The sequence below is a fragment of the Aethalodelphis obliquidens genome, unplaced genomic scaffold, assembly GCF_003676395.1.
Source record: "Aethalodelphis obliquidens isolate GAN/ISIS:26980383/991018 unplaced genomic scaffold, ASM367639v1 scaffold21, whole genome shotgun sequence".
Lineage (NCBI taxonomy): Eukaryota > Metazoa > Chordata > Mammalia > Artiodactyla > Delphinidae > Aethalodelphis > Aethalodelphis obliquidens.
The window spans coordinates 1,141,259-1,156,601 of record NW_020837965.1 but is presented as its reverse complement, the minus strand read 5'-3'; the positions used below and the strand labels follow the sequence as shown (position 1 = coordinate 1,156,601).

Sequence of the window (15,343 nt, the reverse complement as noted above, 5' to 3'; positions counted from 1 at the left end):
GAGCAAAGATGATATCCTTCCATCTGGACTACAGAGACTAGAGAGTATAACATAACACCAAGAGCTACCATTTACCTAAAGCTTACTAGGTGTTGGATACTGTGTGTGAATTGTCTCATCTAATGCATCTCTGTGAGGTAGGTCCTCTTATCCTCATTTTACAGATCAGGAAACAGAGCACAGAACTTAAGCAGTTAGTAAGGGGATGCGTTTATATTTAAATCCAGGTGTGTCTGAACCCAAAGTCTGTGTGTAATGAGAATCTCTAATTATTTCCTTAAGATAAATTCTTAGAAGTGAAGTCCTTGGGCACACACATTTCTAAGACTGCTGTTACAGTTGACAAATTGCCCTCCAAAAAAATATATCAATACGAAAATCAGACAAAGATAGTACAAGAAAAGAAAATTGCAGACCAGTGTCCCTCATGAATGCAGATACAAAGATCTGCAACAAATTATTAGCAAACCAAATCCATCAATACATAAAAGATTAATGCATAATTATCAAGTAGAATTTAAACCTGGAATGCAAAGCTGTTTTAATATTCAAAAATCAATTTGAGAAACCATATTAATATTCTGAAAAGTAAAACCACAGGATCATATCAATTGATGCAAGAAGCATTTGACAAAAATCAACAGCCATTGAATATAAAAAGAAAACCACAAAACCTCTCAGACAACTAGCAATAGAAAGGAAATTCTTCAGCATGACAAGGGACATCTACAAAATCCTATACCTAACGTCATACTTTATGGTGAAAGACTGCTTTCTCTCTAAGATCAGGAACAAGGCAAGGATGTCCACTCTCACTACTCCTATTTAATATTATACTCAAAGATCTAGCCAGTGCAATACGGCAAGAAAAAGAAATTTTAAAAACATACAGACTGGAAAGAAAGAAAACTGTCGCTATTAACAGAAAACATCATTGTCTACATAGAAGTTCCCAAAGAATCAACAATAATAAGAAAAAGCCTCCTAGAACTAATACATGAATTTAGCAAGGATACAAGGTCAACACACAAAAATTTATCATATTTCTGTATACTACTGATGAATAATCAGAAACCAAGATTGAAAACATAGTAGCTCCCAAAAGCCATAAAATATTTGTCAATTTTACTGTGTGTTAAGTTTAAAATGTCCAAAAAATTCTATGAGTTTACATGCTTGCTGGCACTTATGTTCTGGCCAGTTTTGGATATTGTCATTATTTTTCCAGGTATAAAGCCGTTAAAAAATAAGGTACATACTATTTTATACATACAAAAGAATATGTGTGTATGTATATGCAAGTTATGAAACTTGACAACAAAATGAACACCCATGGGCCCATCTGTCAACTTGAAAACTAAAAATCTCAAATTCATAGACACAGAAAGTAGAATGGTGGTGGTCAGAGGCTCGAGGGAGGGATTATTGTTTAATGTTCAGAGTTTCAGTTGTACAAGATGAAAGGAATTCTAGAAATGGATGGTTGATGATGGATGTGCATTTATATTGTACAACAATGTAAGTGCATTTAATACCACTGAACTGCACACTTAAGGGTTAAAATGGTAAATTTTATGTTATGTGTATTTTACCACAATTTTAAAACATAAATAATTTGTGATATTTTTAAAAAACACCTAGAATACTGCCAGTACCATCACATCAATGTGTGTACTCTTTTCCTAACCCATTTCCCTGCCTTCTACCACACCCAAGGATAACCACTAAACTAAATTTTGATTGATATTCCTTTGCTTTATGAAAAAATAATTTATATTTACAATTCCTAAACAACATAGTGATTAATCTTGCTTGTTTTGGAGTTTTTTTACAAATGGTATTATAATGTAATCTTCTACAAGTTGCTGTTTTTACTTAGCATGACGTTGCTAAAATTCATCCATCTTGTTATATGTATCTGTAGTTCTCTTGTTTGCACCGCTGTGTAATGTTCCATCATGTGACTATACCACAATTTATGTATTCATTTTCCTTCAACAGATATTTGGGTTGTTTCCAATCTTTTTGGGGGGTGAGAGAATATAAACTATAAATATTCTTTTGTATATCTTGGCATACCTACAAGTGGAACAGCTGGGTCATAGGCTATGTGAACATTCAACTTTACAAATAGTGCTAGTATTCCAAAGTGGTTAAATCAATTTATGCTCCCTCCAGTAGGGCTTAAAGAGTTCTAGCTTACCAACACTTGGTATTATCAACTATTTTGGGGGGTGGGGATGGAATCAGGTGGATATAAAAGGATATATCATTGGAATCTTAATTTGTTTTCCTGATTACTAATGAGGTTGTTCTTTTTCTTCTTTTTCCATATGTTTATTGGCCGTGTGTTTTTTCTGATTTGTGAAATATCTACTTGTGTCTTTTACCTACTTGCTTTTGGTTAAAAAAAAATCTTTTTCTAATAGATTTGTAGGCATTCCTTGTATATTCTGAATACTAATTTTTTTCTTAGTTTATGGCTTGTCTTTTTACTCACTTTGAGATGTCTTTGAACAGAGTTCTTGATTTTAATGTGATTAAATGTATCAATCTTGTCTTTTATAGTTAATGCTTTTTGTGTTTTATTTAGAAAATCCTTCCCTAATCTAAAGGCATAAAGATAATCTCCTGTATTTTAAAAATTGCCTTTACACATAATTTTGAATTACTTTCTATGTAGGGTAAGAGCTGGGATCCAATTTTATTTTCTTTTTCCATTCTTTCTTCAGTGATTTTCAGTGCTACCATTGTACTATGTGAAGTTTGTATATTGTGTGAGTCTGTTTTGGGGCCCTGTATTTTGTTCCATTGCTAAATTTGCTTATCCCTGAGGCAGTATTACATTATCTTAATTATTACTGTCTTATTTTTTTTAAAGTCTTGCTCTCTGGTAAGAAAAACTCCCTTACCATATTCCTTTCTTTAAGAGTGTCCTGACTAGTTTTGGGCCTTTGCTCTTTCATATATATTTTAGAAATAAATTGTCTATTTCTCAAAAAAAACCCCAAAACACTGTATTGAGATTTTGACTGACATTGCTTTAAACCTCTATATCAATTTGAGGACAATTGACATCTTTAAGATACTGAGTCTTACTATCCATGAACGTGGTGTATATCTCTTCTTATTTAGGTCTTCTTTAATGTTGTCCAGTAAAATTTTAAAATTTTCTCCATTTAGGTCTTGCACATCTTGTGTATAAAATTTATTCCTAGCCATCTTATATATTTGTCACTACTGTAGATGATTATCATTCTTTTTCATCATTGCCAAATTGGTAGAGAAAATACAGAAACTCCTTTTAATTTTCATTCCTTTGCTCATTAATCAAGATGAGCCTTTTTCATGTTTATTTGCCATTTGCATTGCTTCTCTTATGAATTACTGGTGCATGTGGTTTGCCCATTTTTCTAATATGATGTATAGCAGACATTCTGATTGTTCATTCAATATCCATTTTTCTCTTCCTTGTTAAAAATAACTGATTTTGTTTTGTTTCTACCCACAGGGAAGGTGGTTTTAGCTTATGAATAAATCCTGATTGGTCTAAGCCAATCATAGTAATTCCATTCTACTTTTTTTTTTTACAGATTGGTGTAGAATAACACACTTTCTAGTTAGTGAGATGTAAGGAAAATCTGTTTGGGACTTCCTGGAAAGATTTCCCTGTTCTTAAGAAAGAAACAGACTACGTAATCTCTTCTATTTCTGGACTTCTTGGATGAGATTCCTAGAGTTAATGCAGCTATCTTGTGACCATGAGGTCTTAAGACTGAGGATAATGTTAACATTCTGAGGATTTCAGAACAGAAAAACAGAAAGAACCTAGACTCTTGATAATGTCAATACTTAATGGATAGTTTACATATATTAACTCTTCATCCTTAAAACAATCCTTTGAGACAGATACTATTAATATAACCATTTTTAAAAGAGGAACCTAAGGCATAAATAAGATAAGTAACTTGCTCAGTGTCACACACTCAGTAAATGGAAGGGTTGGGATGTAAACCCAACAATCTAGCTTCAGAGCCTGCACCATTAGTCTATATATCGTGGTGCCTTTTTCTTAAAGTTGTGTAAAATCGACAAATTCAGAAGTTGCCCTACCTTTAGACTTCTTATTATATGAAGTGATAAATTTCTCTATTGCTTATATAATTTTAATTGGAATTTTCTGTCATTTGCAGCCCAAAGCATCTTGATTTTGGGTATTTATTTTTTCTAGTTGACTTATAAGATATATTTATATATTAAGGATACCAACTGTTTGACTGCAGTTTATGTTGAAATATGAGTATTTTTAGAAACTTTGCCCAATTCTCATATGTTGCTGTGGGATTGTAAATTGAAACCTTTAATAGGACAATTAAAAAAAAAAAAAAAGCAAAAGACTTTAAAATTTTTTTTCATACCCTTTAAACCAGCATATTTATGTCTAAAAATTTATCCTAAGGAAATAATCAGAAATAGGCACAAAGATTTATCCACAATATTTTTCACTGTATTATTTATAACACAAAAATAAGAATATTCCGAAAATTCAAAATTAGGAAATTGTTTGGAAATTATAGTATGGCCATGCAATGGAATATCATGTTTTAGAAGAATATTTAATGACATAGGAAGTGCTTAATGATAAGGAGAATTGTTGACAACATACTGTTAAGTTTCAATCACTCTGGAAAATAGTTTGGCAGTTCCTTTCAAAACTGAAAATGGACTTACAATGCAACGCAGCAATTACACTCTTGGTCATTTATCCCAGAGAAGTGAGCACTTATGTCCAAATAGGAAGTTGTACATGAATGTTCATAGCAGCTTTATTCATGATAGCCCCGAACTGAAAACTACCCAAATAAATGTTCTCCGATTGGTTAATGTTTAAACAAACTGCAGTACATGCATACCGTGGAATACAGCTCAGCAGTAAGAAGGAACTATTGGTGTATGCAACAACTTAGATGAACCTCTAGACAATTACACTGAGTGAAAACCAATCTCAAAAGTATACATACTACCTAATTCCATTTGTGTAACATTAATGATAAAACATAATTATGGAGATAAAGAATGGATTCATGGTTGCCAAGAGTTAGGGATGAGTGGGGGGATGGGATGGGTGTGGCTCTGAAGGCATGACACAAAGGATTGTAGAACTGAGTTTCTTGACTGGTGATGGTTATGTAAGGCTACACATGAGTCCATGTATAACTAGTGAAATCTAAATAAGTTCTATGGACTGTACCAGTGTCAATATCTTGGCTTTGATACTGTACCACTGCTGTATAAGATGTTACCATTGGAGGAGGCAGGGGAAGAATGCATGGGCCTTGGTGTACCTTGCTTTCAACCTCCTGTGCATCTACAGTGATTTCAAAATAAATAAAACTTCATGAACCAGGATTTATAAAGGAAAAACATGTATTTAAAAGAAAATCATAAAGTATTACATTACTCTAACTGTAATTGTTAAATGACTCAGTGCTAAAATAGATAATAAAAGAGAATTTATTTAAGGTCTGCAATTTTTCAAAACAGGAGGATGAGAAAATAGTATAATTGGTGGGATCTCAATTTCATTTAAAATATTTATATGTTATTCATATAAATTATAAAAATACACACACATACATACTTACACACACACACACCTATACACACACATATACATCAAGTATCATTATCTATATGTCTACATATACCTATATCTATTTTTCTATGTGCAGGTGTGTGTGTGGTTTTGTATGTGTGTATAAATGACGTATACCAAGATGTTAACAGTGGTTATCTCTGGGTGTTAATGGTTACAGGTTTATCAGAGACCCCTAGTTGCCTCAAAAGCCATTGTTCTATGATAATAGGGTTTTACCTGGGCAAATAGCCACCCAGAAAAAGGACTACATTTCCCAGTCTTCCCAGCAGGTAGATGTGGCCATGTGACTACATTCTTACCAATGGGATGGTATGGACGTGTTGTGTTGCTACTTATGAGAACCTTCCCTAGGAGATAGCCGTCATGGGTCCTTGGCCTCTTTATCCTTTTCTCTTCTTGCTTCCTTTCTGCTCTGCTAGCTTAGATTATGAGGATGCAGGCCTCACTGCAGGGAAGGCAGAGTAGTGAGCTGGAAGGAGCCTGGGCATCCTGAGGCCTCCGTGAGAACTCCCATGCCAGCCTGGACTTTTGGACTTTCGTGTAGCTTTGAGCAAAATAAACTTCACTCCTGTTTAAGCCATTGTTATCTTGGGGTTCCTCTCACTTGCAGTCACACCCAGTCCTAACAAATGCAAGAGTGGTTTTTATTTTCATTTGTGTACTGTTCTGTATTTTCCAAAATTTCTGCAATAAACACACCCATTTATAATCAGAAAGAAAAGTTATTTGTAAGTCAAAGAAAAAAATCCTTCATCAGGCCCGTTCTCTCAATGAGTAAGATTATGTTGACCAAATCTTCCAGGTTTTCCCAAAGGATCCCAATCTCAAACATTCTGGCTAATTGTCTGCATAATTATCAAATCGCAGTTTCCAAACTTAATTTGGAGAATAAGGTGATTATGATGATAATTCTCAAGTAGGGGGAGGGAAGCTGACCAAAATATTTGTGTCTTTCTCCTGTTCTAAAGAATCTCCTTTAGGCCATCAGATCACTTCCTTTTCCTGAAGGGCTTTGACTCAAGGCTTGGGCATGTGAATGCACTACTGTTTTTATCCTTCTCTGATTGTTTTGGTGGATAAGTCATGTCTCTACGCAACCTGAGAACAAGTGCTATTGTAGTGGACACCTGTTGTTTTTGTCTGCCCTGCACCCCCTTTCCTTTGGGAACTGCCCCTCCTCATCGCATGTCATTCAGGTGAAACTGTCAATCCCAGGGTCTCCTGGTGCCCAGCATGGCCCCTCACCGCAGGGATGGCACACCACCCAGGTCTAGTCAGTCACCCACTTCCATGATGGCTGGTTTTGCAAAGCCATTCAGTTCTTCCCTGTGATTTGCTATACAGACCTGGAAGACAGCAGGTTTCTCTCCTCTAAATCTGCTCTAGGGAAGTTGGCTTGGACTATCAGTGGCCAGCTTTCCTGCGTCATGGAGAAAAGCTTGTCTGAAGGAGAAAGTCAGGCAACTGCTCCAGGAGAAGCAGAAGTAAGCAGAGACAAGTCCTAGAGCAAGAGGGGAAAGAGCAAATGGAGCCTGAAGGTGGAGCCACCCTTGGACTTCTCAACATATTCCCCTTTGGCTTAAATTGTTGAGTTGCTAGAGCCTTGACTATGTTTCTCTTTTGTCCTCCAAGGGACCCAACCCTATTCTCAGCTAAGGTAGAAGTTTATTATTATTTGATTGATTCTGCTAAACTAGAAGCTAGTCTTGGTCTAAATGTGGATTTATATTTTTTGGAAACTGGCTCTGTTCTTGAGATTCCCTGGCACTTAAATGTGGTTCATTGCTAGGAATTGGGAGGGAAATTCTACTGACAGACACAGTGGTAGTCCCAGAGAGTGTGATTAGAAGAAACTACTACCACTATTGTTATTAAGACTGTATTAACAGTTGCTCTTCATAGAACAACATACTCAATAGGCAACAAATATTTATCGAGCATATAAGTAAATATAAGCACCACATTGCATATTGGAAAATAGCCCCTGTAGCAGGGGAGACTCAATAAGCAGCAGCATCCCTTACAGTTAGAGGATCTTGCCTTTTAGTTAAAGATATTCATATTCCTTATCTCTTTTGGTCTCTAAAGACCCCTATGAAGTGGGCTGGCTCTGGTCAAGAGATCAGTTATTCCACAATTGACAGGTCCATCCTAAGTGAGAATTGTACCAAGCACGTAGGTAGACAAAATCAAATAGTCTGTGATTCTGGGGGAAAAAATGTGGAGACCAAGGCCCACAGTTATCCTCTTAGCTATGGTAGCAGTGTAATGGAATGTTAAATGTTTAGATGCTTGGGCTTGGAAGTCATGTAAATCGCAGTTGAAATCTTAGGTCTGCCCCTCCGAAACTGAGTGATGTTATCTGTCAGTGGAGATGATAATAACAGTGACGTTTGATAAAGGGTAGTGATCTTAAAGATTCAGAGACATTGTACTACTATTGATCTTTAAAGCAGTAGGTCTGGATACCCATACCCATAATCAAGAGAATTTTTAAAATCTCTAATAAAAGGTGATTCTAGTATACTTAGAATTTTGAAGACCAGATAGTCCAGACAAAAATAATGCTAGCTTTTATTTCTATAACTCCTCTCTTCAAGAATGAATCAGTTAGTGTAACTACCTGAGAGTATTTCAGAACAGCTACAGACCTTGCATGATGGGGCAGCCCAGTCAGGAAGCCTGGGTCCTGGGTGCTAGCACTTCCTACCACTTTTGGGGCATAAGTGACACTTAGCAACTAACCTACGGGCAGAGGCTGCTGGTGGCTTGCAGGGGCCCAAGGCCCACCGTCTCCCATCTGGCTCCCCTTCTTCTTTCCCTGGAATAGTTTCTATCCCTGGTTTGAGGCCTGTGGCCAGGAACATCCTTAACAACAGACAGTGATTGTCTAACTGCAGAGGGTAGTTTGATTAACTGGTTCCTGACCAGAGTGGAAAAAGGAGAGGCAAGGAGGCTTCTCAAGCGTGCTGTCTACATTGTGCAGAATGCGGCAGATGGGGAGAACTGAACTGAGTACTGAGATCAGAAGGTTCTTTCTTTTTTTTTTAATTATTGTTTTAAAAATATTTATTTTTGGCTGCATTGGGTTGTAGTTGCAGCACGCGGGATCTTCATGTGGCATGCTGGCTTCTCTCTAGTTGTGGCGCACGGGATCACTTGTTTGTGGTACGTGGGCTCTCTAGTTGAGGCACGTGGGCTCAGTAGTTGTGGCACACAGGCTTAGTTGCCCCGCAGCATGTGGGATCTTAGCTCCTTGACCAGGGATCGAACCCGCATCCCCTGCATTGGAAGGCGGATTCTTAACCACTGGACCGCCAGGGAAGTCCCAGAAAGTTCTTTCTAATCTCAACTAATTTCACTTCTTAGGGCTTGAGTAATAAGAATCACGGTGTCCTCCACTTACTAAGCACCTGCGTTGTGCCAGAGGCTATGTATTAATTACATCGAAACCGTCCAAGTCTCTCCAAGGTAAATGTTAACTTCTTCATTTTACACTGGAGGGCACCAAGGCTCAGAGAGGTTAAATGCCATGCCCAGGCATATAGCCAGTGAGACAGAGCTTAGCTTCTAACCCAGGTTGGTCTTCTCCAGTGACTTCCACAGTGCCTGCTAATTCCACAACGTCTATATCCTTCATGTTAGAGTGGGAGGAATGGTCTTTAGGGGTCAAATGGGCCAGAGTCCCACCAGTCCCTGAGGTCTTCAGGATCTTGGGGATATAAAGCGCTGTGTCCCTACCCTGTCACATGAATAAGGAGCCAAAGGATGAGACTGGAGCTGATGCTGAGAAAGCTGAGTGGCAGTCCTCTGAGAGCTGTGCCCTAGCCTTGCTAGGATGCCCTGCACACAACTGAGGGCGCTGGGGGGTGGGTAAGGGAATCTCCCTGCCAACCCCTACCCCCTGAAGGGAAACCTGAGTGGAAACCTCCCAGGGCTCACAAGCCTAGCCTGGGGTGGATGCATCCTTGGAGCCCAGTGGCCAGGCGCACCCCGTGGGAAAGCCTTGGCCCTGGCCTGCCTGGGAGCCACGGTGGTGCCGCCTCCTGCCCACGGCTTGGCTCAGCGGGTTCCCAAGTGGCTTGACTTCCTGCCCCCCTCCACCACCACCCCCCACAGCCCCCAGGGAGCCAGGGAAGCCACTGGCAGAGTTGGCTCTCAGCCCCCAGGCCTCCCAAAGCCCTTTCCCCCTACACCTTGGGGCCAGGTTTCCTGCAGTGGAGCGGGAGGAGAACCTCCCATCTCCCTAGGTCTCTTTAGGGCTGACTGGCCCCATCCCTACTCCTGCTGCTGCACACTGAAGCAACACTCTGGGCTGCAATAACAGGGCTTTGGATATGGGCTGTTGTTTTTGCAGCTGGGCTGGGGCGGAGCAGCAGCTGGGAAGGCTTCTCGGGTACCGACCATCTGAGAAAGCCCCGAGCCCGCATTCCCACTATGGCTGGGACAGCCCCTTCAGGCTAGCAACTGTACTGTTCCTACAAAGAGGCCCCTGGGCAAGGCTCAGAGTGTGAAGGGAAGGCAGAGAAAGAGGCCAGCCAGGGGGGAGCGAGAGCTTAGGGGAGACCCTGGGCCTTCTCTGAGCCAGCCCTCGCCCAGCAGGCTGTGCTTCTCCCCTCATTTTTTCCAACTGCAGCTGGACCGAGCCTCCCCCCCACCCCACCCCCGCACACATCTGGCAGATGCTGAAGCAAGCTTCCTTAAAACAAACAACAAACAAACAAAAAATCTCATTTACTAGGGACAAAATGTCGGAAACTAAAAAGAATAAAGATCAACCCGTAATCCCTTCACTCAAAAATATTCATTAAGAACATTTTGATGTATTTTCTATGACCTCTTTTTTCTTTTAAATTGTGGTAAAATATACATAACATAAAATTCACCATTTTAACCATTTTTTAAAGTAAAGTTTGTTTTTAAATGTATATTCATATTCTTTTTAAAAATTATTTATAAAATTATTTATTTATTTATTTTTGGCTGCATTGGGTCTTTGCTGTTGCGTGTGGGCTTTCTCCAGTTGCGGCGAGCGGGGGCTACTCTTCATTGCGGTGCGCGGGTTTCTCATTGCGGTGGCTTCTCTTGTTGTGGAGCACAGGCTCTAGGTGCGCGGGCTTCAGTAGTTGTGGCACACAGGCTCAGTTGTTGTGGCACGTGGGCTCTAGAGCACAGGCTCAGTAGTTGTGGCACATGGGCTCAGTAGTTGTGGTGCATGGGCTTAGTTGCTCTGCAGCATGTGGGATCTTCCTGGACCAGGGCCCAAATCCGTGTCCCCTGCATTGGCAGCAGATTCTCAACCACTGCGCCACCAAGGAAATCCCTATATTCATATTCTTGTGCAACCATCACCATCTCCAGAACTTTTTATCTTCTCACATTGAAGCTCTGCACCATTAGACAGTAACTGTCCACTCCCCCCAGCCCCTGGCAACCATTCTATTTTGTGTCCCATGAGCAGTGTAGGAAATCCAGAGCCTTTTCCTTCCTTCACCACACGTTTAGCGCATTTCTGAGCACTCATGCGCCTGGCCCTGAGGAGCCAAGGCTGCTTGTCCATGACTTCTCTTTCCCTAGAGAAAGACGGAGGCCTCCACCAGCAGGGATTCATGTACCCAACAATCTGTGAGTGCCCCCTGGGCTCGTCTGTCCAGTTGAGGTGCCAAGTCGTTGATGGCCATGCAGTAGAGTGACTCAGGAGAGAGCCAGCCTAGGTCTGGAGCCTACTCAGAGAGACTGCAGGGCAGAGCTGGCCTGGGAACAAGGAAGCATCTATGGGGTAGGGGTTCAGGGTCTCCATCCTAGGTGTGGCCTAAGTTTGGCCCAGGACCACTTGGCAGACCCCTTAGTGACTGCTCAGCCAATCCCACGCAAAAGGATAGCCGTTTTTTGAGGGATTACTATAGGCTAGGCCCAATGACTCCTCTCACAAACCCTAGGCAATAGGTACCTCTATTGTCTCCATTTTACTGACAAGGCAAGTGAGTTCCACAGTCATTTGGTACCTTGTTCAGGGCACACAGCTAGTGTGTAGTACAGCTGGGATTTGTACTCAGGTGTCTAACTCTAGACCCTGTGCTCTAGACCAGGGGTCCCCAACCCCCGGGCCATGGACCGGTACTGGTCCACGGCCTGTTAGGAACCAGGCCGCACAGCAGGAGGTGAGCAGTGAGCGAGGGAAACTGCATCTGTTGTTCCCCACCGCTCACATTACCGCCTGAACCAACCCCACCAACCTGCCACCAGTCCATAGAAAAATTGCCTTCCACGAAACTGGTCCCTGGTGCCAAAAAGGTTGGGGACCGCTGCTCTAGACTATTCCCATTTCCTGCTTCTTCTCACAGGGGCTCTGCTGGCACCCAAAGGAAGAGAGAGGGAAGGGCTGTGGACCAGTGATGGTCTATGGGGGTGGGATTTGGGTCTGCCCTCTCTGCCCAGCCTGGTCCAATCCTAGACCAAAGACCCCTGGCCACTGGGAATGGGGAGTGCTCTATGCCCCAAGGGAACCTGGGTGGGGCAGGGATGGGGGCAACTGGAGAGGGAGCAGCTGGGGACCGCACTGCACACAAAGAACCTGATTGTGTTGCAGCCTCTTTTGTTTGGGAAAATGAGTATCACGAAGTCATCTTGTTTTGGACAATCTGGTGTCCCAGAGACCCAAAGCCAAAGAAAACATGGGCTGAGGAACCGGAGCCAGCAATGCTGAAGCCTGCAGGTGAAGCTGGCCCTTCCGGGGTTGGACAAGGGAGCTCCTGTGGGTTCTCAAGCTGGAACCTGGGTGCTGACACCCAGAGCAGGCTCCTTGCCTAAGGCTCCTTGTAGTCCAGTCAAAGGCCAAGCCTTGAGCTAGGAAAATTAATTATTCCACAGACTGATGGGAGCAAGGGATCTGAGGTGCTCAGAGCCCCCCACTGAACCCCAACCTTGGCCTGCAGGCAGAGGGGCCTCACCACATCCAGGAGTCACTGGAAGGCTCAGAGATCCACCAATTCCCTGGGCTCCATCCCTCAGCCTGAGGAACATGAGTGAGATGAGGCCGGTTGGGGGCCGGCCAGGCCTCGGGCAGTCACAGCACCCTACAAGGCAAGGGAAGGCAGCTCAGTGGGAACCCAGGCGGGGAGGGGTGATCTTTTTTTCCGGAACAGGATTCCCTGTGGGGCGCAGAGCAGAAGTCAGTAGGCTCTAGAGTTCTGGACATGCCTATTTGACTCGGCTCAGGTCAAGAGGGCGGCCCACTGGCCTGGCCTCACCAGCCAAAGCCAACACAGGAAATGCCAAGCAGACCTCAATGTCCAGGCACCTAATTTGCGCTGGTTGGCCGGGAGCGCCTGCCTCCCCAGCACCACTGGGACTGGGAGGGAGCAATGGCGTTAGTGCTCAGGGGACGCACAGTCTCCAGGCCTTTCCTGGTGGGCCCTCCACCCCGGGGCCAGGAGGAGCCAGGCAAACACACAGGAGACCAGCAAGCAGCGAGAGGAGTCAGGCGTTACCCTGGACGGCGGCCACCGGCTTGTTGTTGGGATCCAGTTTCACACTCCTGCTCCTTCGAGGAGAGCTGTGAGGGGTCACCCCCTCCTCAACACCCTGGGAAGGAGACTGACGGGCAGACAGTTGTTAGCGCACCGCCACCATGGTGATTAAGGCTGCTGTAATTGGCCTCGCAGCCAGGCAGGGGCCGGGCCTGTCAGCCAGCAGCCGCCAGGGTCTGCGGAGCAGGGGAGGGGGCCACGGCGCAGGGAACAGCATGTGCTATAGCTGTTTGCACTGATCGGATTAGTTTGTGAATTGACATTCAATCCTCCTCGGTGATTTTCTTTCTGGGGCCCCAGCCAGGGCCAGAACTGTGGGGGTGGGTGGGTTGTGGGCAGGGAGGAGACACGGGTCTTCCGGAGCTCTTTTTATTCAGGCACCAGCTGGGGCAGGGTCCAGGGCGAGGGTCCGCATCCTAGGTGTGGCCTCAGCTTGGCCAAAGAGTCTTCTGCAGCCCCTCAGTGACTGCCCAGCCAACCCCATGTGGAGAGACCTGCTCATCTCTTGCTGGAAGGGCCCCTCATCCCCATATGCCCACTGGTGCCTGGTACCGGTCGAGCCTTGCAGGTGCATTCTGTACTCCCAGGTCCAGCATAGTGCCTGGCACAGAGTAAGTTTGCCAAGGATATTGGCAAAGTGAGTGAATCGGTGTCCTCTTCCCCAGTTGGTCTGAGTGCCTTGTAGGAGAATCTCTGTGATCCCCTTCAAGGTCTGGGTGGTCATTGTGGGAGCATTTTTCCAGACAGTCTGAGGAATAGAGAGCTCTTGGGCCAGCGGCCCTGCCCCTGCTTCTACAGGCAGCATTCCTTAAGTCATCTCTGATGGGCTGTTGTGCTACACTTCGGCCAAGTTCTCCTTTTTGCGTTAGTGTGTGTGTGCGTCCATGCATACGGCTGGGGGAGAGTATGTGTGCTGCCCTGGAGGAACACTTGATATTTTCTTTCCTCTACATCCTCTGTGTTCCCTCCCTTGGAGGTCCCAGGCAAGGAGGAGGAAAGCTAGGTGTCTGGTGTGGAGGCCTCTGGGTCATGACCTTTTCAGAGCCTGTCTTATTTACAACTTCAGTCTGAGGCACAGGCCAGGCTGGCCTCCCACCTGCCTGTCCCGTCAGTCCCCTCCCTGAGGGGTGCCCCAAGCCATCTGTGAGTAGGAGCTGGTCCTGGCTGCTCAGGGCCTTGGCTGGGATAAGGGGCAGCGCCCTCTCCACAGGAGGATATGTTGGAGGCCAGGTAGCTGGAGCCCTAGAGGGAGGCCCATCAGGTCAGCACTGGTGGGCAGGGGCAGTGGCCAGCACCCACCAATGGTGTCAGGTGAGAAGTGTCCCTTCAAGCCTAGGAATGTATGTGCCCCAGGCACATTGGGGGCTGAAATACAATCCTTCCTTCCCTCTTGCTAGGTTTGGTTTGAAAACCCCTTCCCTGCCAGGTGACCAGCCCTGCCCAGCCCAGGCCTCCAGCACCCCAAGACCCTGAGCATGGGTACAGCATGGGCTCCTGGGGGACACTGGAGGAGAGGCACCACAGCACTGACCCCGTACCCCTCCCTAGCCTGCTGCTTCCTTCTCATTCTCCAGCCCCTTTCTCCCACCCCAGCCCCTTTCTCAGGGGTTTTCCAGTCTCTGCTCCATCATATCCATTCTCTGCAGTGAAGGGGCTGGAAGCTGTGGCAAGATGAGAATAAGGCCTGGCTGTGCAGCCTGGGACAGCCATTAAACTGTTCTGAACCTCAGTTTTCTCATCTTTAAAATGGGAGTGAGGAATATCCACACTCTGTTTACTGCCTTAGAGGGATATTGACGATGCATTGTTGAATGAAAACAGCAGGATGTAGCACAGAATGCATTGAAAAGGTCTGGAAGACATCCAATAAATTGTAGACAGAGGTTATCCAGGATTGTGGGAGTTAAGGGAGGGACAGAGCAGTGAGTGCAATTTTTACTTAATATACGTTGATATTACTTGAATTTTATTTCAACAAGTATGTACCTCTTTTTTTTTTTGGCCATGCCGCATGGCATGTGGGATGTTAGTTCTCCAACCAGGGATCGAACCTGTGGCCCCTGCAGTGGAAGTGCGGAATCTTAACCACTGGACTGCCAGGGAAGTCCCCACGTATGTACCTCTTTTGTAATTAAAAAATGTAAGGGTTCTAACT

General features: G+C 44.1%; 1 long non-coding RNA gene across 1 annotated transcript in view; it reads right to left on the bottom strand.

Moving 5' to 3' along the window:
• Positions 1-12,254: 12,254 nt before the first annotated feature.
• The window catches only part of LOC113627476 (uncharacterized), a 21,477-nt gene continuing 18,388 nt past the window's right edge, over positions 12,255-15,343 (bottom strand). The window contains exon 3 of the long non-coding RNA XR_003435563.1: positions 12,255-12,735. This is a non-coding gene — a long non-coding RNA (uncharacterized LOC113627476). The remainder of the gene's footprint in view (positions 12,736-15,343) is intronic.